This window comes from Cryptomeria japonica, chromosome 2 (genome assembly GCF_030272615.1).
Source record: "Cryptomeria japonica chromosome 2, Sugi_1.0, whole genome shotgun sequence".
In the NCBI taxonomy this organism is placed as follows: Eukaryota; Viridiplantae; Streptophyta; class Pinopsida; order Cupressales; family Cupressaceae; genus Cryptomeria; species Cryptomeria japonica.
Window position 1 is genome coordinate 470,874,939 of NC_081406.1, and position 24,323 is coordinate 470,899,261.

The following is a 24,323-nucleotide window of genomic DNA, read 5'->3' on the forward strand; positions in this document are numbered from 1 at the left end:
TTTGAAAAGTTTGTTTTTTGGATATGGAAGTTTTGGCTAAGTCTTGAGAAGGAAAAGATAGTGGATTTGGGTAGCTCTCCTACAAATTTTATTCATCCCATTTGCAATTTTAAGGTTGGTTGAATACTTCCTCATGTATGTTGTTTTGTAAATTTGAAAAGATTGTTTGTTGTTTTCTTAGTAAGCTTAGGAAGATGTTGAGATCTTCCTTGTGTTTTTTCTATTGCATGTATTTATGTTATTGTTTTGGGTGTTTCAAGGCCATACTCACCCTTGGAAGGGTAGAGTGGCCTTGGGGTGAAGGGCTGTTTGATAGCCTAAGAGTGTAGAGGCTCTCTTTGGAAGAGAGTGATACACAAGGGATTATGGGACCCTTGCTGCATAGTGTCTTGTTTATGCAATGGGGGTCATAAGGGGAGTTTGTTGGCTTGTATGCCTTGGGGGACATAAGAATTTGTTGGGACAAGTTTGGAACTTGTGTTTACTCTTCTTGGATGCCTTGCGAAGGCAATATGTCCTCCTACTTATAGATTTCTCCTCTAGGTATTTGGTCCACCTTCACCCCACAAGTTATAGTCACTAAGTGACTTTGTTCATCCTTGGTTTGGGAGTGTTTGTGTTGTGTTTTCCTCTTTTTTATGTGTTTATGCTTGAGTGTAACCCATTTAGCCTTGGTTCTCCTAGCTCGGGGGTGGCTTCTTGTAAGCCTAGGTTGGGAGGTGAGCCTCCATGGTCACAACCTACAAGCTTTTGTTGCAGGTTTGCTTGGGAAAAAGATTGGAAGGGAAGACATGGCATGATCCTATTGTTTATTTGTATTTAGTTGCAAAAGAAAATACATGTATTTAGCAAGCCCTAATTTAGTAGAAATGAGAGGCTTGATTTTGTTATCTACCTATTTGTATAAAGGGAACCATGATGTATTAAATGTAATTATTTGACTAAGTTTTATCATAAAATAAAGATGTATTTTATTTGAGTACATCCTTGCAAAGAAAAGAATAAAATTTGAGTTATTTCCCTATATATTTGAGTTATTGTTTGTTGATATTTACTTCTTGAAATAGATTAGAAATGAAATTTATTTCTGCCTTATTAGCTATTGGAAAAGAAATGGAAATAAATTAAATGTTGTAGTGCAAGTATTAGAAAAAGAAATGAAATATTTGCTTATGTCTATAGTTTAAACACAAAAAAATAAATAAATAGACATTTTAGAGTTAATATTAATCTGCATTACATCTTGTTGTTTATTGATAGCAAAGTAAATTAGAAAAAGATAGTTGCGGCTGTAAATAAATTTATTACTGTTATCTTTTTCCTAATTTGAAAATGCATGTAGAAGTGGAAAGTATTTTTGTAAATCTAGATACTGTATATTTTAAATAAAAAAGGAAACTATATGTTATTAAAGAAAACAAAATTTATTCTATTTTGTTTATTTTAAAATAGCTCACTCTAAGCTATGGAAACGAAGATTTAGTCATATATATATATATATATATATATAAGTTTATGCCTAAAGTTTTAAATCTACATCTAAATTGTTGTATTCCTCTAGGAAAATGAATAATATGTATGTTGTTGTCAAAAAAAAAATACATATATATATACATGCTAAAATATTACTAATCTGGGAAAAAAAAAATATACATCTTATTCTGGATTATTTAATATCTGTACATGATATATTTTATAGCCTTATGTTTTATAATATACATATATATATATATATATATATATATATATATATATATATATATATATATATATATATATATATATATATATATATATATATATATATATATATATATATAATATCAAAAATATAATATATGTATCTTTTTAAAGTTTCTTTAAAAAAATAAAATTAACAAACAAAAAATGTGTGAAGCTCGGGCTTCCTGTGGGGCGGTACCCACAGAGCGGCTTCGTCCATCTCTGTGGGCGGTGACACACAGGGCGACCGGAGTCACGTTGTGGGCCATGACCCATAGGCTCGACCACGACCGTCTTGTGGGGTGGCACCCATAGGGGTTGAACCTCCCTCATCCCCCCCCGCATATAACACTTGAAACCCTCCTCGACCCTCTGCTACCCGCTGTGAACACTTTGACACCCCCCCCCTTCCTTTGCTCGGCTGCCATGGCCGCCACCTGCACACACACACATTCAACAACAAAAAAAATATGTTAGAGCAAAGTAGCCCTGACCCAATTTCGGGTTAGGGTTAGATTTGATAAGAATAGAAAATAAGGTTTAGTTATAGAAATAAATCAACCCTAATTAGGGTCCAGAAATATAATAATAATATAAATAAAAAGAGGGGGAAACCCTTTTCAATTTGAAATGGATAAAACCCATTTGTATTTTAGTTAATTAAACAGGAAAGTTATTTCTACAATTATTTTTGGGGATATTATCTTTAAATAAAATCCATATTTTTATTTAGTTTTATATATATATAGGTTAAGTTAAATTTCTTTTGTAAATTTTAATATTCAAATCTATTAAAAAGTAAAATGTTTATTTTAACCTGTATGGTCAATGTTGGTCGAATATTAAATAGTTGGTATTTAATATCTAAAGGGGAATTAAAATTTGACTTTAATATGAAATGAATTTATTAGGAAAATATTATATTTGATTTGGTTAAATTTATTAGTTAGATTTAAAAGCGTTATTCGCGTTTACTCAATTAATTATTTTTATGTGTTAACATGATTTTATTTAGTCCTAGAGTATTTAAACACTTTTGAGATAATTACTATCTCTTGATTATTATTGGAGGATTTAATTAGGGGAAATTGATTAAATTAGTTAAATTAATAAACTCAATTGTGACGACCCTTTTTGGGTATAATTAATCTATTCTAAATGTTAAGGCTATAATGGTTGAGTTAATTAAATCAACTTTAGGAAACCATTGTTTTAATTCCTGAGTTAACCTTTAGTTAAGACAAAACTTATTTATCTCGTCTTTAACATAGAGTATTTAGTATTTTTATGTTGTTTTAAAATTTTTGTTGCTCCGTTTTTTTTGCCCAAAAGTTTGGGCATGACAATTTCCTTGTCAAGGTCGGATGTTTTGATCTTTATAGGAGAAGAAAATCAAGAAAATTTTGAAAATCCATGGACAAAATGTAAAATACTAAGGAAATCCTTGTTTAGAATATGGAATTTCATGATGAAATGTTAAAATTCTAAGTGAAATAGGGAATTCCCAAATTCAAAGATTAATTCCATGATGGTAGTAAGGAATTCCAAAATTAAGGTTCAAATTCCATGGTTGAAATTTTAAAGGAGGGAAATTTAGGGATTAGGGTTTTACAAAGTAAATCCACTAAATGGCCCAATGAACCAGATTACATTGAAAGAGGGTTGAACCCAATAGATCCATACTCTATCATAATATAAAAGAGACAAATTTTGATTGGATTCAACTGGTTAGGGTTGAGTATCCTCTTTCTTAATTGAATTTGTAATGTAATTGTGAAATTAGGGCTTGAAACCATGAATTATTGAAGTAAACTAGTAGAAACAATAAGCTATAGATATCCCACTGAGACACAAACTTGGATCTACACAAAAGGAGATGCATAGAACTTGTTCTTAGAAGTCCAGCTTAATTTTTTGGGACTAGGTAACAAAGATCTGCCCCAATCATCCAAATTTTACATCGTCAAAATTTGAACCTGTTGACCCTGTTGAAATTCCTGAGTACAACTTTGCACCTGTTTCTTGCACATATAAAGAAATGGAAATATGTTGGGAATATGGGTTTGTCTTAGGTCAAACCCTGATTATTAACCATGAAATTGAATTGACAAATGTAATGAAAGATTGTAATAAAGTACTTTCCTTTTGAGGGAAAGACTAAACGTGAAATGTAATGCTTGGAAACACAATGTCTACCTTGATGAAGTTTAGTTTCTCTTCACACAAATCTTTTAGGGTTTCATGTATGATATCTTCATAATTCATTGATCATGAATGCCATATTTAATGCTTGAACTTGACTTCACTTCTTCTCTAATGATTGATGAATGATTGATTGCTTGCTCACTTGAATTTTTCTAGAGTGTAATTGAGATCTTAGAACTTGTTAGCCTTCAAATGAGAAGGGTATACCTCTTTTTATACTTGTATGTTTGAAAATCAAATTGAATTTTTAAAATAGGCTAACACAAGATCCACATTCCCACTCATTTGAGATGGTCATTACAAGACTTTAATTTGGGACCTAATTAAGAGGCCCAAGGCATGGTACACAGTAGTCCTAATTTAGGACTAGGATGTGGTACATCTTGATCCTAATTTAGGACTCCAAAATGGGGGGAGAATTGGGAAGCAGATAAAACTGCAAGATAGATGGGTGGTATGAGCAAAATCAACATTACAATCAGGCCTTGGAAACCGAAACGTAAAAGTGAGACCTAGGTGAGGACAAAATTGTAGGCGAGTACAATTTAAGAAGCTATAGAAATATAGAAATTTACAAAATTCATTTGAAATCCTTGTTTAAATGTGGAATTTCGAAAGCAAAATGCAAAACCATGTCTCAAAGATTGAATTACATTTAGGTTTTGATTTTTCCTTACCAAGTTCATGGATTTCATTGGAAATTAATTGTATCTTTCACTTTACCTTGCACAACCTTGTTTAGCACTCACAATTCCTTGCACAAGTTAGTTTAGCATTCACCATTTTTGGACAACCTTTCTCCAACACTTGATAATCATGGACAACCTTGCTCTAGCACTCAATTATCTTGGAGAACCCCTAAAATATGCTCAAAGTTTCCATGGACACATGGAAAATATGCTCATTCTATCCTTAAACACATGCAAATGCTGCTAGGGTGGAATTTAGGGTGTTAGGTTCGCTGACTTGTTTGTAAACTTAAAATTTATAAAGAAAAAACAAATGATTTCAAGCATGGTTGACTTGATATAGGTTAACAATTTAAAAATGCAAAGATATCATGATCTAGGTCAACCTCATTAATGCTAGAAGGGTGGAGCACATATATATATTGAGTCAATAAAACCATTCACTCATCAATTCAAAATTATTCAATGCACATTGGATTGAATTTTCGTGTAGACCTAGGAGAGCGAACTATTTGAGAAAACCCAAGCGGTGTTTTGCATAGCTTTCAACATGATTTTATTTGATTTCAAGAGTAAAATACATTAGGATGAAGTGATTTTCCTCATAATAAATTAGATTGCAAGACGAATTTCTAGACCAAACTTATGGAGAAGCAAATTTTTCAATGAAGAAGGAGATATATACTCAAATTTAAGAAAATTTCATTGGTAGATTGGTCAATTTTTAGACCCCCATCATCATTTTCAAGTGTAGTTCAAATATTGAAAAAGAGGAATAAGTGTGAATTTGAGAAGAGAAAAAGCAAATTGAAGACAACATAAGTGTTAATTTGGAGTAGAATATTCAGCAAAATCATAAATCAAATCAGCAAGGGTACAAAGGTTGTCATTTAGAAGTAATTTTTTATACATTTCTAGATTCTAGATAAGGAGGTGGGGGATTTTATGAATTTAATAGACAATCGTTATGGGTTAATCCTTCTACATGTGTTCAAGTGCAAGAATATGTTAAAATTTTGATGCTCTTATCATAACTATTTCTTTCATTTTTACTTGAAATACTTTAAAATTAGTCTAGTATCCTTTCATTATTTTAACTTAAGGCTCTCTATTTTCAAGGGTAGATGTCGGGTATTGAGACCAGAGGAGTTTCAAGGAAAACTCAAATGAAGTATGATTTCAAAAGAGTGCTCCCAAAGTCAAGAATCATCTCAAAATAGAAGAAGATTGTAGACACCAACCTTGGACATGTTGAATTGGAAGAATTAAAAGAGTTAATGAATGGATATAACCCATCCAAGAGGGCCAAGATGATGATGATGAATGGAATTGTGGAAGCTATCAGTTTCTACCTACAGTGCAATGTGACAATTTGATGGTGGAAGGTGCAAGATATTATGATCCCAAACAAAGACAAGTGATGGCTCTTGATGGTAGTGTTGGCTTATCTTATGAATGAGTATGATGGAGGATTTCAATATTATAAATTACAATTCCATAGTCTACAAGACAAAGCAGGAAGATTTGGGGATGTACAATAACAAACCTAACTCTTGTATGAAGGTCATCAACAATACATAGATGTTGAAACCAGGAAAGCATTATTCCAAATTACCAAAAATACTTGTTAGGTTTTACTTAAAATAATATATGGAGATCTTGTCATCTTATTCAATAGAGTGATGGGATGCCCTCAAGCTTCTAACTTTGAGCCATGGATGTTCTACTTTGTTGAGAAGTGATGGGATGGGGTTTGGGATAGACTAGCCTAGTCTATGCTCCTGGATCCTTCCCTGGGATCACTTGGTGTTCTCTCCACACCCTAGGGTCTCTAGGACTTCCCTTTTTCTTGAGGAATCCCTTGGCCTTTCCCAATCCACCCACCAATGAGTTGCTTTGCTGCTCCTAAGGTCTCACCTACTCATGAGACTCAAAATCCCTTACTATGGCTAATAAGGGCTAGTCTTGTTCCACACTTTCCAATGTCTTAGAAAGGTTAAATTAGGTCTTAAACAATGTTTTACATCCCTCCATGTGCCCCCAAGAAGTTTCTACCTTCATCCTTTCTACCGATTTCACTGTTTTGTGCTTTTGCTTGCAAAACAGGGCTACAAGGATTAGGACCAATTAGGCCTCCTAACTGGTCTTCTAGGGCTCCCTCTCACAAACGATGCATAAACAACCCTAACTCCCAAAATGGACTTACATTCAATTGGAGAGGGCTCAAGTTTTTTCTAGGTTTTGGGCCTCCAAATGGTCGTATAGTGCCTAGGGTGAATTTTGGGGTTTTTAAGGGTTTTGTGAGGGTTTTGTGGTCTACCTGGGTCACAGTGAAGGTTTTGTGTGTTAGCCACCTTGTTTGGATTGGTGGAGGCTCCTACTTCACACAAATGTTTTTTCTAACACTCCTCTACACCTCCCCCAAAGGATGTACTCTCCTCTGTCCAACCTTGCTCTCCAAGACCTCTGCAATCTAACCTCTCCTAACCGGGCACTATCCAGTCTCGCCTAGGAGTAGGCCTTTGCTTGGCCTTCCTTCATTTTCAAGGGCCCTGCTTGTTTTTCAGTATCTTAAAAGGTCTTCACTCTCATTACCCATGGTTTCATGGTGGTTCCACAACGGGGAATGGAGTTATGCAACCATTTACACAATCCTGTCCAAAACTGGACAGTAAGAAGATAGTTTACAAACTATTTACAAACACACTCAATCTGCAAATAAAAACCTAAAATAGTTGCTTGAAATGAAAGTATTTACACCATGACAAACATTCCACATAGATTCAGATGTTTCTCAATCCATTAACTTGCTCTTTTTCTTCTTACAAACTAACTGGTAACAGTTTTACAGTCTCAGTCTGATCTTTTTGCTAGGGTCGTACAATGTCTGACATCCAACCCATGAATTTAGGGTTTGCAAGTACTTATAATACCTTTGCCTTGGTCTATGTGCCCAAACTAGGGTTTTCCACACTAACCTAAAGAACTTGACATCATGGTGGAAAAGTTACTTGACAACTTTTAAAAGTTGTCATGCAACTTTTGAGCAACTTTCCCAATGTTGCTTTTTATGACTCCTAGACCCACAATGGGCCAACCTAAGGACAACTCCATGTTATAAAGGACCCCTAAACACTTCAAGGACACACATACCCTCCATTATCAAGAAAATCACAATCTTGACTCATGACCCCTAAGATCTCCACTAGGACCCTAACTAGGACCTAGTCTAGCACACATGAGCTCATAGCTCTTATTCATGTACAATGGCTTCATACGAAGCATAACACCAACAAAACAAGAAAGAGAAAGAGTTTGGAAGGGTTCTTCTACACCATACTCCCCCTCTACACAAAACTTAAGAAATATAAGAAGAAATGAGAGTCGGGTCTATTCCAAGTGCCTTGAACCTGCTCTCCTCTGCCCATGTAGCTTCAAATACTGGTTGATCTACCCATTTCACTAAGTGCTCCATGTAGACCTGGTGTCTAGTTGACTTCTTCACCCTTTATTCCAAGATCTCCTCTGCTTTAGGCTTCTTCACCTGTGGTAAGACATTAACATCAAGGTCCTATAGTACCTTGGCTTAGTTCTCAGTCTGCCCTGCTATCTCACCCTTGTACATGATCAAGTCAGCTACATTAAAGACTGGTGATATAGCTAAATCTGAAGGCAGGTCAACTTTGTAGGCATTCTTACCATATTGCGATAGGATTCTACAAGGTCCTATCCTTCTCATCTGCAATTTGGTAGGCTTACCTCCTTGCATCCTAGTTTTGCTCAAATGTACCATCACATAGTCACCCACCTTAAACTGAACTTCTCTCCTTTTCTCATCCACTTTGGCTTTCATTTTTTGAGTGGATTCAAGGATGGCCTTCTTAACTTGCTCCTAAACTTCCTTGATGGTTTGAGTGAAGTCTTTTGCTTTCCCACTCTTCATTTCCAAACTACCAAGGTCTCTCAACTCACATACTCTTCTTGGATGTCTGCCATAGACAACCTCAAAAGGACTTCTACCAATGGTTCTATTCACACTGTCATTATATGCATACTCTACTTGAGAAATTATTAGGTCCCATGTTTGGCCATATTCCTTAGTTAAACACCGTAGCAAGTTACCTAACACCCTATTGATGACTTTAGTTTGACCATTTGTTTGTGGATGGTAAGCTGAGCTAAATGACAAGTTGGTTCCTAGTCTCCTCCATAATGTCTGCCAAAAATGACCCATGAACTTGTTGTCCCTATCTGAAACAATGCTTAAAGGGAGTCCATGAATCCTAACAATCTCTTTGAAGAAGAGATGTGCAACATAGCTTGCATCATGTGTGGTCTTACATGGGATAAAATGACTCATCATGGAAAATCTATCTACAACCACATAGATGCTGTCCATACCCATTTTTGTCTTGGGAAGTCCTACTACAAAGTCCATGCTTATACATTCCCAAGGTTTGTTAGGGACCGATAATGGTTGATATAAACCGGCATTGCTTGATCCAACTTTGGCTCTTTGACATACACCACACTGTTCTACATATATTTTCACATCCCTTGGCAACTTTGGCCAATAGTAGTACCTCCTTACTAAATCTAGGGTCTTATTAATCCCAAAGTGTCCACTCAAACTGCCATTATGTTTCTCTTGGATGAGGTTCTCCCTCATGGATCCCCTAGGTACACACAACTAGTTACCCTTGAATAAGAGACCATTTTGGAGAGTGTAATTTGCATACTCACCATAGAAATGGTTCTCAAACTCTTTGCAAACCTTGTAAGTTGTTGAGAAGTCTTCATCTCCTTCATGGAGGTCTTTGAAACCTTCTATTCCTATGCTCTGCAACTGTAACTCTTGAACAATCAACAACTTCCTACTTAATGCATCTACCACCTTATTAAGTTGCCCCTTCTTATGCTTGATGGTGAAGGTGAAGGATTGGAGGTATTCTATCCATTTCAGATGCCTATTGCTTAGCTTGTCTTGAGTGTTTATGTAACTCAATGCCTGATTGTCTGTGAACACTACAAATTCTTTTGGAAGTAGGTAATGCCTCCATTTTTTAAGAGACTTCACTAATGCATACAACTCTAGGTCATAGGCTGAGTACTTTTTCTTTGCTTCATTAAGCTTCTCACTAAAAAATGCCACAGGTCTTCCCTCTTGACTCAACACACTGCCTACTGCAACTCCACTTGCATCATACTCCAAAGTGAATAGCTTATCAAACGTAGGTAGGATAAGGATAGGTTTTGTGGCTACTTCTTGCTTCAACAATTGAAATGCTTTGTTTGCCTACTCAGTCCATTCAAACTTAGTTTTAAGACCTCCTTTTATGGTGTCAAGGACTGGTGCACATATGCCACTAAAATTCCTCACAAATTTCCTATAGAATTGAGCTAATCCATGGAAACTTCTAACTTCAGTCCCTGTTTTAGGTGCAGGCCAATTCAAAATTGCCTCCACTTTGCTTGGATCCATCTTCAAGGTTCCTTTAGACACCACAAATCCTAAGTAAACTAGCTCTTGCTTCAAGAAGTCACACTTCTCAAGGTTGATGGATAGCTTCTCCTCATGCAACCTCTCTAAAACTAACCTCAAATGCTCAAGGTGCTCTTCCTTGGTTCTGCTATAGATAAGAATGTCATCTAGGTACACTACCACAAATCTACCTATGAAGTCTTTTAACACCTCATTCATCAACCTCATGAAGGTTCTTGGAGCATTAGTAAGCCCAAATGGCATCACAAGCCATTCATACAATCCATCTGTGGTTTTAAAAGCAGTCTTCCACTCATCACCCTCCTTAATTCTTATCTGGTGATAACCACTTTTAAGGTCTAGCTTGGTAAATTACATAGCCCCTCCTAAACAATCCATTAGATCCTCTATTATAGGAATAGGAAACCTATACCTTATGGTAATCCTATTGATTCCTCTTGAGTCAGTGCATAGTCTCCACTTACCTCCTTTTTTTGATGCTAGCACTACCGGGACTGCACATGGGCTGATGCTCTTCTTAATCAGTCCTTGTTCCAATAGCTCCTGCACTTTCCTTGCTACTTCCTTATTCTGATCAGGTGTGAGCTTATATGTAGCCTTGTTAGATAAGGATGCACCGGGAACAAAGTCTATTTGATGACTTATAGACCTTCTTGGTGGGAGTGTTGCGGGTGCTCCATCACTCGCTATATCCTTATACTCTTGCAACATTTGCTTTACCTCCTTGGGTATTACTGCCTGCAACTTGTTTGCTTTCTCACTTAGCTTCACAATGATGGCACACTTCACTATCTCCTCCTCATGTAGCAAATTTAGGAACTCTTTACCAGTAGCCATTAAAACACTAGGTGTTTTTGAAGTGCCCTCTTCATCCTCTGTCAAAGACTGAATCTTGAAGGTCTTTTTGTCCTTCTTGAATGATATGGAGTTCTCCTCTCCATCATAGATCACCTTCCTATCAAATTGCCAGGGTCTTCCTAGCAATAAGTGACATGCATCCATAGGTAACACATCACAAAGGATCTTATCCTTGTATCCTCCAATAGAAAACTCTACCCAAGTCTTCTCATTGACCAGCACACTCTGTCCTTTGTTCAACCAAGTCACTTTGTAAGGATTGGTGTGGGGTATTCTTGTGAGTTTCAACTTCCTAACTGCCTCTTCTGAGATGATGTTGTTAGTTGAACCTATGTCAACTATCACCTTGCACACTTTACCAAGAACTTTGCATCTCACCCTAAACAATGCTCTCCTATGTTTGGGTTCCTCCTTAACTGGCTGTCTAATCAAAATCCTATTGAACATTAGATTCTCACCAACTTTTGATTCAATCTGGTCCACATCCAGTGTCTTGCTTCTTGAAGAGTCTTCTTGTGCATATGCAACCCTCTTTCCACTATTTGATGAGGTAGGCTTGTCAGGGCATCTATATGCCAGGTGTCCCAATTGTCCATAATTGTAACACTTCATAGTTGCAAAATAGGAGTTACCTCTGTTGGTACTTCTACCCCTATTTGGACCACCTTGTGCACCTCTTCCTCTAGAATGTCCTCCTCTGAGATTGGTTTCACTACCATTCTTAGTCAACTTGGCTTCTCCTTGGTTCCTTGGCTCATTTGTCTTGCTTTGGTAACCACCTCGGTGATTCACTTGGTCTCTACCTCTGCCTCTACCCCTATTATTGGAGTCTCCTTTCCTTTTTTTCCTCTCTTCCACCTTGACATCAAGTTGATGACATTTCTAAATAGTAGTAGGAGTCCATAGGCTTATCTCCTCTTATATGTTCCACTTTAGGCCGCTTAGATACCTAGCCACCTTAACAGATTCTTCTTCTTGGACCTTTGATCTAAGACAAAGTTTTTGGAACTCTTCGATGTAAGAGATTACATCAAGATCTTTCTACTTCAATCCTTGTCTCTTCTTATGAAGCTGGACTTCATAATCCTCTGGTAAGTAGTTCTCCTTAATCTTACTCACCAAGCCTTCCAATTTGCAATAGGTAGCTTTCCCATGCTAACCCTTTCTTCTTGTAGGTACTTCCACCATGTCAAAGTTTCTCCCCTTAATCTTGATTTGGCAACTTTAACCTTCTGAGCCTCTGTCACTCCTTCACACTCAAAGTGGTTTTCCATGCCCTCAATCCATTCCATAACAGTGTCTATGTCCATTCTTCCACTGAAATGTGGCAATCCTTCAAAAGCCTTGGTGTTCAAAGCTTTAATAGCCTTCACAAAAGGTTCTTCATTGAACAAGGGATCTGGTTCAAGAATTATGTCATCCATGTTTATAGTTCTCTTGCCTTTACCCTTGGTGTCTTCAACCCAAGGTTCATATGTTCTCTGATCCACCACTTCCTACAGTTTATCCCTTATCTCACTCATAGCTGCTTCAAGGAGTCTATTTTTCTCCTTCTGTTCTTCCACCTCTCTAGCCAGCTCTGCATTAGTAACAATTTTGCTCTCCCCTACTGATTCACCAGTATATAGAAACAAACATAGTCCAACAAGTCTTTCACTTGCTCTGATACCAATCTGATGGGATGGGGTTTGGGATAGACTAGCCTAGTCTATGCTCCTGGATCCTTCCTCAGGATCATCTGGTGTTCTCTCCACACCCTAGGGTCTCTAGGACTTCCCTTTTTCTTGAGGAATCCCTTGACTTTTCCCAATCCACCCACCAATGAGTTGCTATGCTACTCCTAAGGTCTCACCTACTCATGAGACTCAAAATCCCTTACTATGGCTAATAAGGGCTAGTCTTGTTCCACACTTTCCAAGGTCTTAGCAAGGTTAAATTAGGTCTTAAACCATGTTTTACATCCCTCCATGTGCCCACAAGAAGTTGCTACCTTCATCCTTTCTACCGATTTCACTGTTTTGTGTTTTTCCTTGCAAAACAGGGCTACAAGGATTAGGACCAATTAGGCCTCCTAACCGGTCTTCTAGGGCTCCCTCTCAAAAATGATGCATAAACAACCCTAACTCCCAAAATGGACTACCATTCAATTGGCAAGGGCTCAAGGATTTTCTAGGTTTTGGGCCTCCAAATGGTCGTGCAGTGCCTAGGGCAAATTTTGGGGTTTCTAAGGGTTTTGTGAGGGTTTTGTGGTTTGCCTGGGTCATAGTGAAGGTTTTGTGTGTTAGCCACCTTGTTTGGATTGGTGGAGGCTCCTTCTTCACACCAATGTTTCTTCTAACACTCCTCTACACCTCCCCCAAAGGATGTACTCTCCTCTGTCCAACCTTGCTCTCCAAGACCTCTGCAATCTAACCTCTCCTAATCGGGCACTATCTAGTCTCACTTAGGAGTAGGTCTTTGCTTGGCCTTCCTACATTTTCAAGGGCCCTGCTTGTTTTTCAATATGGTACAAGGTCTTCACTCTCATTTCCCATGGTTTCATGGTGGTTCCACAACATGGAATGGAGTTATGCAACCATTTACACAATCCTGTCCAAAACTGGACAGTAAGAAGACAATTTACAAACTATTTACAAACACACTCAATCTGCAAGTAAAAACCTAAACTAATTGCTTGAAATGAAAGTATTTACACCATGACAAACATTCCACACAGATTTAGATGTTTCTCAGTCCATTAACTTGCTCGTTTTCTTCTTACAAACTGACTAGTAACAATTTTACAGTCTCAGTCTGATGTTTTTGCTAGGGCCGTACAATGTTTGACATCCAACCCATGAATTTAGGGTTTGCAAGTACTTATACTACCTTTTCCTTGGTCTGTGTGCCTAGACTAGGGTTTTCCATGCTAACCTAAAGAACTTGACATCATGGTGGAAAAGTTGCTTGACAACTTTTAAAAGTTGTCATGCAACTTTTGCAACTTTTGAGCAACTTTCCCAATGTTGCTTTTTATGACTCCTAGACCCACAATGGGCCAACCTAAGGAAACCACCATGTTATAAAGGACCCCTAAACACTTCAAGGACACACATACCCTCCATTTTCAAGATAATCACAATCTTGGCTCATGACCCCTAAGATCTCCACTAGGACCCTAACTAGGACCTAGTCTAGCACACATGAGCTCATAGCTCTTATTATGTATAATGGCTTCATAAGAAGCATAACACCAACAAAACAAGAAAGAGAAAGAGTTTGGAAGGGTTCTCTTGCACCAAGAAGATAGCATCCAGGGTGAAGATGATCAATTGGACCAAGATAATTAGTGATAACCTTGACGAAGAATTATTGAACTTGAAAAAATATCAATCATTTTATAAGAATTCATGCATGGCATACATGTTGGCAAGAACATATAGATATAGATGATTGACATTTAAGGGAACATTTGGGTGTGGAGAAAGACAATTCAAGGTGTATGAATTCTATCCTCAACTGCACCTTCACAATGCCACTTATTTTAGAAAGGTAAATGATGCCTTCTTGATGTACATTGTTTGAATTCTATAGGGAGGCATGTTACAAGTGTGGTTGTCATTGCACCAAAAGATCAACCACCAGACCAATATAATGATATACATGATATAATATGGACCTAAATAAAATTTCCAAATGCTCATCACAATCTGAAATCACGCCACGATCAATCACAACATGCTACGCCACCAAGAAAACCGCATAACATGAAGAACATCACCAATTCAACAAAAACAAAAACTCGCACAACGATCAATGCGGACCATCAAAACAAATAGGACATGACTAGGAAACACCAACAAGAATGTTAGAGACATCAGTAACAGCTGCACCAACGCTACTTATCAAATCTTCATTAATCAATATCTTAAACTCAAGAACACTCAAACAACAACAATTGTCACAAAGAAAGAACTTGTAGAGCACCAAATCATGAACCATTTGAAATAAATATACACAAGACAATTCTAAACAATCTCCCAAAATCTTAGCTCAAGATCTGATCACACTGGAATATACCGGAGAAAATATTGAACTCAAAAAATCATTGATCATAAAACCAAATTACGATCAATTAAGTTTTCCAGATAATTGAAACCTATATAAAAGGATATAATGATACAAGAAATACTCCATACATAAAATCATGATCCCATTAAACTAGTCTGCAATCATTCGAGCAATAAATCACAGGAATATGTTGACATCAATGACAACAACATATCCTACCAGCAACAATGTCCAACAATATCCCCCTTTGGAATTGATGGAGACATATAGATGTTAATAAAAATCAATGCAAAGAAAGAAAACATCTCCAACAAGCTCCCCCTAAGATCAAGCTTACCAACAATAGATAAGATGATTTTTCACATGCATTCTCTCCCTCTTTGACAACAATGCCAAAGATTCACAAAATAGAAAACCAAACTTACTCTCCCCCTTAGATAAGCAAATAATGATTGTCTCTCCTTTAAACACACTGACTACTTCAACATAGTAACATCACCAACTCATCGATCTAGACAAAAAGATAAGACTATGAAGTCCACCGGATTGGTGCAACTCAATGCATCTAGTTCCCATCAGAAGAGGTGGATACCGCTAACTTGTCTCTCAAATAGACAAATGTATTTGTAGGAAAAGGCTTAGTGAAAATATCAGCAATTTGTTCCTTTGTAGACATATACTCTAGCTTCACTTCCTCTTCACTGACTTTTTCTCTCAATAAATGATACTTGATTGATATATTTTTAGTCTTTGAATGTTGTACCGGGTTCTTTGACATATTAATAGCACTGGAATTGTCACAATATATGACAATTGGCTCAACATAGATAACTCTGATATACTTCAGCATTTGCTTTATCCAAACTACCCGAGTGCAATTACTAGCTACAACAATGTACTCAACTTCAACAGTAGATAAGGAAACTGAATCTTGTTTTTTACTAGCCCATGAAATCAATTTCTTACCCAAAAAGAATGCACCACTAGAGGTACTCTTCCAGTCATCAACATCACCAGCCCAATCAGCAACAGTGTAAGCATATAACATGAAATCATCATTCCTCGGATACCACAAACCATAATCCACAACCCCTTTCAAGTATCTAAATATTCTCTTCACAATAGTGACATGACTCTCTTTTGGTTCAACTTGATATCTAGCAGCCATGCACACAACATGCATAATGTCAAGTCTAGTCTGAGTCAAGTATAGTAGTCCACCAACCATAGATCTATACAAGGTCTGATTAGCTTTTGGAAATTCATCATTTTTAGATATTTAGTTTGAGATATAAAAATACCTTTTCCAGTCTGTGAAATCAAAAAACCTAAGAAAAATTTCATCTCTCCAATCATAGACATCTCAAATTCATTTTGCATATCACCGACAAAGTTCATACTCAAGTTATCATCTCCTCCAAAGATAATGTCATCAACAAAAACTTCAACAATCAAGATGTTATCATTCTCATCTTAAATACAAATTGTTATCAACAATACCTTTATTAAATCCTAATTTCAACAAGTACTTATCCAATCTAGCATACTAGACTCTAGGGGCTTGTTTCAATTCATAAAGAGCTTTCTTTAGTTTGCATACCATGTCTCCATCATTTGATAATGAAAATCCATCAAGTTTCTCAATGTAGACTTCTTCCTCAAGATCACCATTCAAAAAGGCTGACTTTAGAACCATCTGATATACCTTGAAATCTTTATAAGAAGCATATGCAAGCAATAGTCTAACAACTTCAAGTCTGGCTACCAGAGAAAAAGTCTCCTCATAATCAATCCCTTCTTTCTATGAATATCCTTTGCATATGAATCTTGCTTTATTTCTGACAACTTCACCAGCTTCATTCAATTTGTTCCTAAATACCCATTTAGTACCAATCACATTCTTGTCTTTAGGTCTAGGCACAAGTTCCCATGTGTTATTCTTTTCAATCTGATTCAATTCTTCTTCCATAGCCCTTATCCAATTTTCATCTTTGCGCGCCTCAACAACATCTTTAGGTTCAATTTTAGAAATCATACATAACTCTTCAGCAACTAGCCTTCTTCTAGTCATCACACCTTTATTTTTATCATCAATAATCTGATTTTCGGAATGATTCAATCTTACATACCTCAGAGTCTTCTGATTATTTTGATTTTCAAATTTCTGCACCTCTCCACCAACAACAATAATATCTGGGTTAGCTGTCTCTATCAAATCATTATGCTTCAATTCTTCAGTCTAAATATGTGTTAGAACAACATGTTGACCATCATCATATCCACATGCTCTGATCTCTTTTCCATAGTTCTCATCAACTTTCACATTTGCAATTTCCACTATCTTTCTCAGTCTCTTATTGTATCAGCGATAGGCTTTTCTCTTTGTTGAATATCCCAAGAAAATTCCTTCATCACTTCTTGCATCAAACTTTCCTATATTCTCATCTCTCTTGATATAACACTTGCTTCCAAATTTTTTGAAATATCTCATAGTAGGAACATGACCAAACCATAACTCATAAGGAGTCATACTAGTATCACATTTTATATGTACTCAGTTGAATGTGTAAACAATAGTGCTAACAACTTCTCTCCAATAAATCTTTGGAACATTCCCTTCAATCAACATAGTCCTTGTACCATCCAAGATAGTTATGTTCTTCCTTTCAACAACTCCATTCTATTGTGGGGTTCTAGGAGAAGATAATTGTCTTCCAATCCCATGCTTCTCACATAATGAATCAAACTCACCGGAACAAAATTATCCTCCTCTGTTAGATCTTAGATATTTCACCTTCAGTCCTGTCTCGGTCTCAACCTTTTCTTTGAATATCTTGAATTTATCCAATGCTTTTAATTCTTCCTTCAAAAAGACAACCCACATCATTCTGGAATAATCATCAATCAATAGCATACAATATTTGTCACCCTGCACACTTCTAATGTTTGTAGGTCCACATAGATCAGTATGCACAAGATCTAGAAATCCATTGGTTGTATACTGCTTACTCTTAAAAGAAATTCTTGTTTACCCATTTGACATTCCTTACATACCGGATTAGTAGGCTTAACAATTTTAGGCAAATCTCTCACAGCTTGAGTGGAACTGATCTTAATCATTGAGTCAAAATTAACATGACACATTCTCCTATGCCACAACCAACTTTCTTCAATCTAAGCAATCAAGCAACTTTTCTCATCGACATTCAAGTGAAAGATATTTCCTTCAGTCTTAATTCCAGATGCAATCTCTATACTGGAGGTATTTAGGTCTTGCATTTTCCGTTCTTGAATTGTAAATCATAACCTTTGTCTATCATTTGTCCAACACTTAAAAGATTATGCTTCAAACCTCCAACATACAAGGCATCATTAGTGTTATTCTTACCACCAAAGGAAATAGAACCTCTACCACGGATCACACAAGCTTTGTCATCTCCAAATCTTACTATTCCACCATCGTACCTTTCCATACTCACAAAATTTTATTTTTTCTCTGGTCATATGATGTGAACAACCACTATCAATCACCCATTCATCTTTCTCTTCAACTTTAGCAGCTATAGCTTTCTCCTCAATAGTGCAACTTGAGGAATCAATAGGTACCAATACATCTTCCTTAATAGCAATAAACACAACTTCATCTCCTTCTGATTCTTCATTTGTAACATCTTCATCAACAACATAATAACAATTTTTTTTTATACTTGTACTTTCGTTTATACTTGTAAGGATTATCATACTTTTCATGCTTCTCATATCTATCATACTTATCATGCTTATCATACTTATCATCCCTATCATATTTAGCCATTCTCTCCAGGCACCTAGAAGCAAAATGTCCTATCTTATTGCAAGAGAAACATTTTAGAGGCAATTTTCCATCATACTTACCAGCTCCCTTAGGCAATCTCTGGGCAATCAATGCTTCAAGCTCATCCAATTCTCTTTCTCTTCCATCTCTCTTCTCTCTCTATCATATCTAGATATTCCACATTCATCGGGATCATACTTCTTCTTTCTGGACAGATGCTCTAAATGTTGTCTCAGACTTTCCATGTGATTCACCAAACTTCCTCAGTTCAAATGCATCAATATTTCCAACCAACATATATCTTGTTACAATATTTACACTGCAGATCTCATCAATAGCAGCTACCTTATATTTGTAAGTAGGAGGCAATGATATCAACACCTTAGCAATAATTTCATCTTCTTCGAGGGTTCCACCGACACATTTGATACCTAGGACAAGTTCATTCACTTTAGCCATAAAGGTGTTTATGTTCTCATCTTCTCCCATCTTTAGCATCTCATACTTTCTTTTCAAACTCTGCAACTTAGCAACTTTGACTTGTTTATTTCCTTTATATAGGGTCTCAAGCTTCTCCTAGATCTCATGTGTAGTCTGAAGTCCCATTACATTAGTCATCTCAAAATCAGTCAGGGCGCTCACTAATGCTTCCTTATCTCTAATGTTATTTTCAGCATCCTTGATCTCAGCAGCAGTAACTGGTCCATTATGAGGAACAAAATAGGTATCCTTTGTAATATTATCCAAGACATATAAAATGCACATCCATCTGATTCTTCCATATAGAATTATTACTTCCATCAAATCTTGGACTCTCCTTCTTAAAGATAACATGTCCTGTTGCCATCCCGGATCTCCTTAAGCGATCAAGTTTCTTTCGGAGGATCTAGCTCTGATACCAATTGTTACAAGTATGGTCATTTCACCAAAAGATCGACCGCTAGACCAATATAATTATATACATGGTACTACATGGACCTAAATCAAATTTCCAAATGCTCATCATCACACCATGATCAACCACAATACGCTACACCACCAAGAAATTCACATAACATGAAGAACATCACCGATTTAGCAAAAACACCAAAAACTTGCATAACGATCAATGCAGACCATCAAAACAAATAGGACACAATTAGGAAACACCAACAAGAACATTAGATTCATTAGTGACAAGTGCACCAACACCACTTATCAAATCTTCATTGATCAACATCTGAAACTCAAGAACACTCAAATAATAGAAACTATCATGAATAAATATAACTTGTGGAGAACCAAATCATGAACCATCTAAAATGAAGATACATGAGACCATCCCAAACAATCTCCCAAAATATCAGCTCAAGATCTTATCACACCGGAATATATTGGAGAAAATATTGAACTCAACAAAGCACTGATCAGAAAACCAAACTGCAAACCAGATCATATGATATGATCAATTAAGCTTTCCAGATCATTGAAACCTATACAGAATGATATAATGATACAATAGATACTCCATATAGTAAACCATGATCCCAATAAACCAATCTGCAATCATCGAAGCAGTAAATCCCAAGAATATGTTATCCATGACAACAACATATCCTAGCAACAACAATATCCAACAAGACAATCATAAGAGGTTATCACAGGAAGCTAAGGAGTTGGTGAGAGGTATGGTTCATGGTTTATTTAGTTTCCAAAGTTCACCTACATTATAATCCAATGATTTTCATCCTCCCCCTATCGACTTCCAATATTCTCAACTAACAAGACGATATTGCTATATGTTACAAGATAATTGTCCACATATGAAAAAAACCAAAAGAACAAGCACAAGGTCGGGATAGCTTTTCCAACCACCATTGGAAATTTAGTTGAGACATGTCCTTCACATTAAGTAGTCAAAGGATCCAAAGACAATTTGTAGTTTTACTCCCTTGTGAACTATGCATAAAGCACAAATTTTGATCCTTATCATAAGATTAGAATAGAATTTAGAAGGAAATATAGACACAAGGTACATCTTGAGGATTATTGGGTAAATACCATGGATGACTTTGAAAACTAAAAGAGAATGTGTTCCAGAGTATTAGTGAGAATGATTAGAATTTTCAAGTTATTCCCTATCCTAGATCAAGTTGAAGATAATAAGAATTGTGTTCAATGACACTTTGAAGAGGAAAAGGGTAAATCTCTTTCTGCCCCTAATTGGTTCAAAGTGGAGATAGAAAACTTGAATGTATTGATGAGACAAGTTATGATGTATACACAGAGACTTGGAATTAGAATCTTTCAAGGATTAAATTCAATATCCCTATAACCTATGACTTTATGGGAGACTTGGAATTAGAATCCTTCAAGGATGAAATACATGAAGAATGACATGAAATCAATATTGAAGAAGAAAGGAGTAGACAAGAAGGTGAAAATCAAAAGAAAAGGAAAGATATGGCTGAGACTTCACAAGTAAAGAAGACAAAAAGAAAGGTGATTTCTAGTGAAGAACCAAAACAAAAAAGGCAAAAATTTAAAAAAAATGACTCATTTGTTAGCCAACACTTCTTTAGTATAGGGAATTTCCTCTTTCATGAATAAAAATATAATATCAATTGTGGATAATGATTCACAAAAGGGAGTTAGAATTCATCTAAGTATTTTGGGAAGTTGAAGTGTGAATGAATCCATAGAGTCCATTCAAGAACAAAATTAGGAGGTAGACCCTTCTCAAGGTGTGGAAATTATTCTTGATGACGATTCAATGGAACTGGGCACAATAATAATTGGGGAAATCATAAAGTATGTAGACATGAGTTCTTTGAACAATTATTTTAATGAAGAAATGATACCAACACTTCAAGGGTTTCAAGCAAATGAAGAAGTGAAGATATTGAACAACGCATAACTCTTGAATGGTTAAGGAATAGAATGAAGAAGAACATTGCAATAGAGATAAATATAGATAAAGACTTGTAGAATTTTCTAAATAGGATTGGTAAGACTGTAGAAAATAAACAAGCAAATAAATACTCTAAGGTTATAAAAGATAGTTCAATATCCTACACAGTGCAAGTTATAATTCCAAAAGTTGACAAGGCAAAAGAGGATATCACTCTAGAGGAGTATGAAGTTGTGACTGTTGATTTGGACTAACTACAAAAGAACAAGAGGTTGATAAATCAGATGAACTCATGAAACTAATCAAGGAAATATTGACAAAAGATGAAAAAAAGAAGAATCAGCTCAAAGAGGAAAACATTGAATTGAAGATTGCATTAACGATATGTTATGTTGTCATTGATGTCAATTAACTAGTAATGTTATTGTTGTAATGATGTCTTGTAACCAGTAGGAAAAGCTAAGTGAAAGGAAACTGTAACCTATAGGTAAGTTTGTGGAGTGAACCAATATTTCTAAGTTTAAAGAGTTGAACCAGTAAACCCTACCTATTATTTTGATAAACCCTAACCGATTGGGTCTGGTGAATTGGTTATATTGGTTTATGATCTGATGATGAGCGGTAATGATTATGACATGTATGATTATTGTATGAAGAGAGTTTCAAAGAGTTTTTGGCACGTTGAGTTAATGTTTTTTGTCTTGGGAATGAGAAAGTATATTGCATGTAATGCAAAGCGTGTGATGAGTTACTAATTTCGATGAAGCGATGATCAAGGAGCGGTCGAGGATTTTTTGAATGATTTGTAGAGATTGTTATGTAATCCAACAGTCATACCTGAACCAAATTGTTTGTAATCTTTATGAGAATTAGATTTTTGTTGTGATATTGACCTAGTTGATTTGTTTATAAGGTCAATGAGCTATTTAGTTTAGGAGTTGGCAAAGTTAAGTTGAGTGTGTGGTTGTCGAATCGGACGATGTATCTGTGGTTTGAGTAATGAGAGATAGGAGCATGAAAAGGATCTGAACAAGCAAGTGAAGTGCTATTCAAACAGATCAACAAACTCCTGTTGTTTTCTAACAATTATAATAGTTAAATCCCCTAACTGGGTAAGCTCTAACAAGCTTGGTGTTATTCAAATCCTCTAACAAGGTGATCCATTAGCTTGGATTCTAAATCCTTTACAAAGGTTACTCCTCATAGGGTATTGCTTCTAATAAGGCACTATAGTCGATCCCTTAACCGGGTGGTCCCTAACAGGATTTGTTCTTAACATGAATTTTTGTAAAGCTTTAACAAGCTTGGCTCCTAATAGGGTGAACTTCAAAAAAATTCAAATAGTTATCTTGTGAGTCTCATCTCACTGTGGTTTTTCCCATTTGGGTTTCCACATCAAAAATATTGTGTGAAGTGGTGAATATTTTTGTGGTTATGTTTTATTATGATTGATTTGCTTAACTACTTAATCCACTTTGATAAGTCATGATAACCAGCAATATGAAATGAAGTTTTACTTATGTCAGTAAAAGTATTTGGATGGTTATGAGTTTCAAGTTTTTTACTGTTATCTGTTGTAACAGTCAACCGGTTTAGCTTGACAGTTTTTATCTTGACAGTGATATTGCATTGATAGTTCTAAGTTTACATTGAGAGATTGATTTCGAGATTGGTGAGGTTTTATCACTTTTTCTATCTACCGATTCACCCCCCTCTCAGTAGTTGACCGGATCCTTGTTCTTTCATCATACCATCAATTGGTATCAGAGCATTTCAGGTCCTCTAAGGTCTAGACCTAACAACTTGAGGTAAAGATCTTGTAGATCATGATGAAGAAGGAAGGTCTGAAGTTTAATAGAGAGAATTATAGGATATGGAGTGACATAATAAAAATTTATATCAAGAGTCTTGGAAATCAATACTGGGAACATGTTAATACTCAATATGTTGCACCTAGTGGGATTATGACTGATGATCAGAAGAAAGACCAACAAGAAAACAATCAAGCACTGGAGGTTATTATCAATTCTTTGTCTGATGTTGAATATGTAGATGTCCATGGTCTTGAGACTGTATATGAGGTATGGAAGAAACTTGAAGAGATTTATAGTGGTGATGAACATGTGAAGATTGATAAGGAAGAGAGTCTAAGAGGAAAGTTTGATGACATGCGGATGGCTGAAGGTGAGAATATCCAACAATATGGTCAAAGGATAAAAGAGATAGTTGGTAGGATCAAGAGTGCTGGTGGTAAAATGGATGATGCCACAATGGTTAGTAAGGTATTGAGAACCCTGCTACCCATCTATGTTATCCGAGTTGTAGCCATTCAGGAGCTGAAATCTATTGACAATACCAAAGTAACCCTTGACTCCATCATTGGTAAGCTTACTGCTTTTGAGTTAAATGGTTATGATGGTAGTGTTCATAAATCTGAATCAACATTTAGAGATTTTGTTTCTAACCCATCTATGAGAAAAAGTAGAGATGTTAGTCACAGTTATGAATCTAGATCCAGCAGAGAAGTTGATGATGAAGACAGTTTGGTTGATCTTGAAGCATTGTTGGCCAAGCGGTTGCCCAAAGGAACCA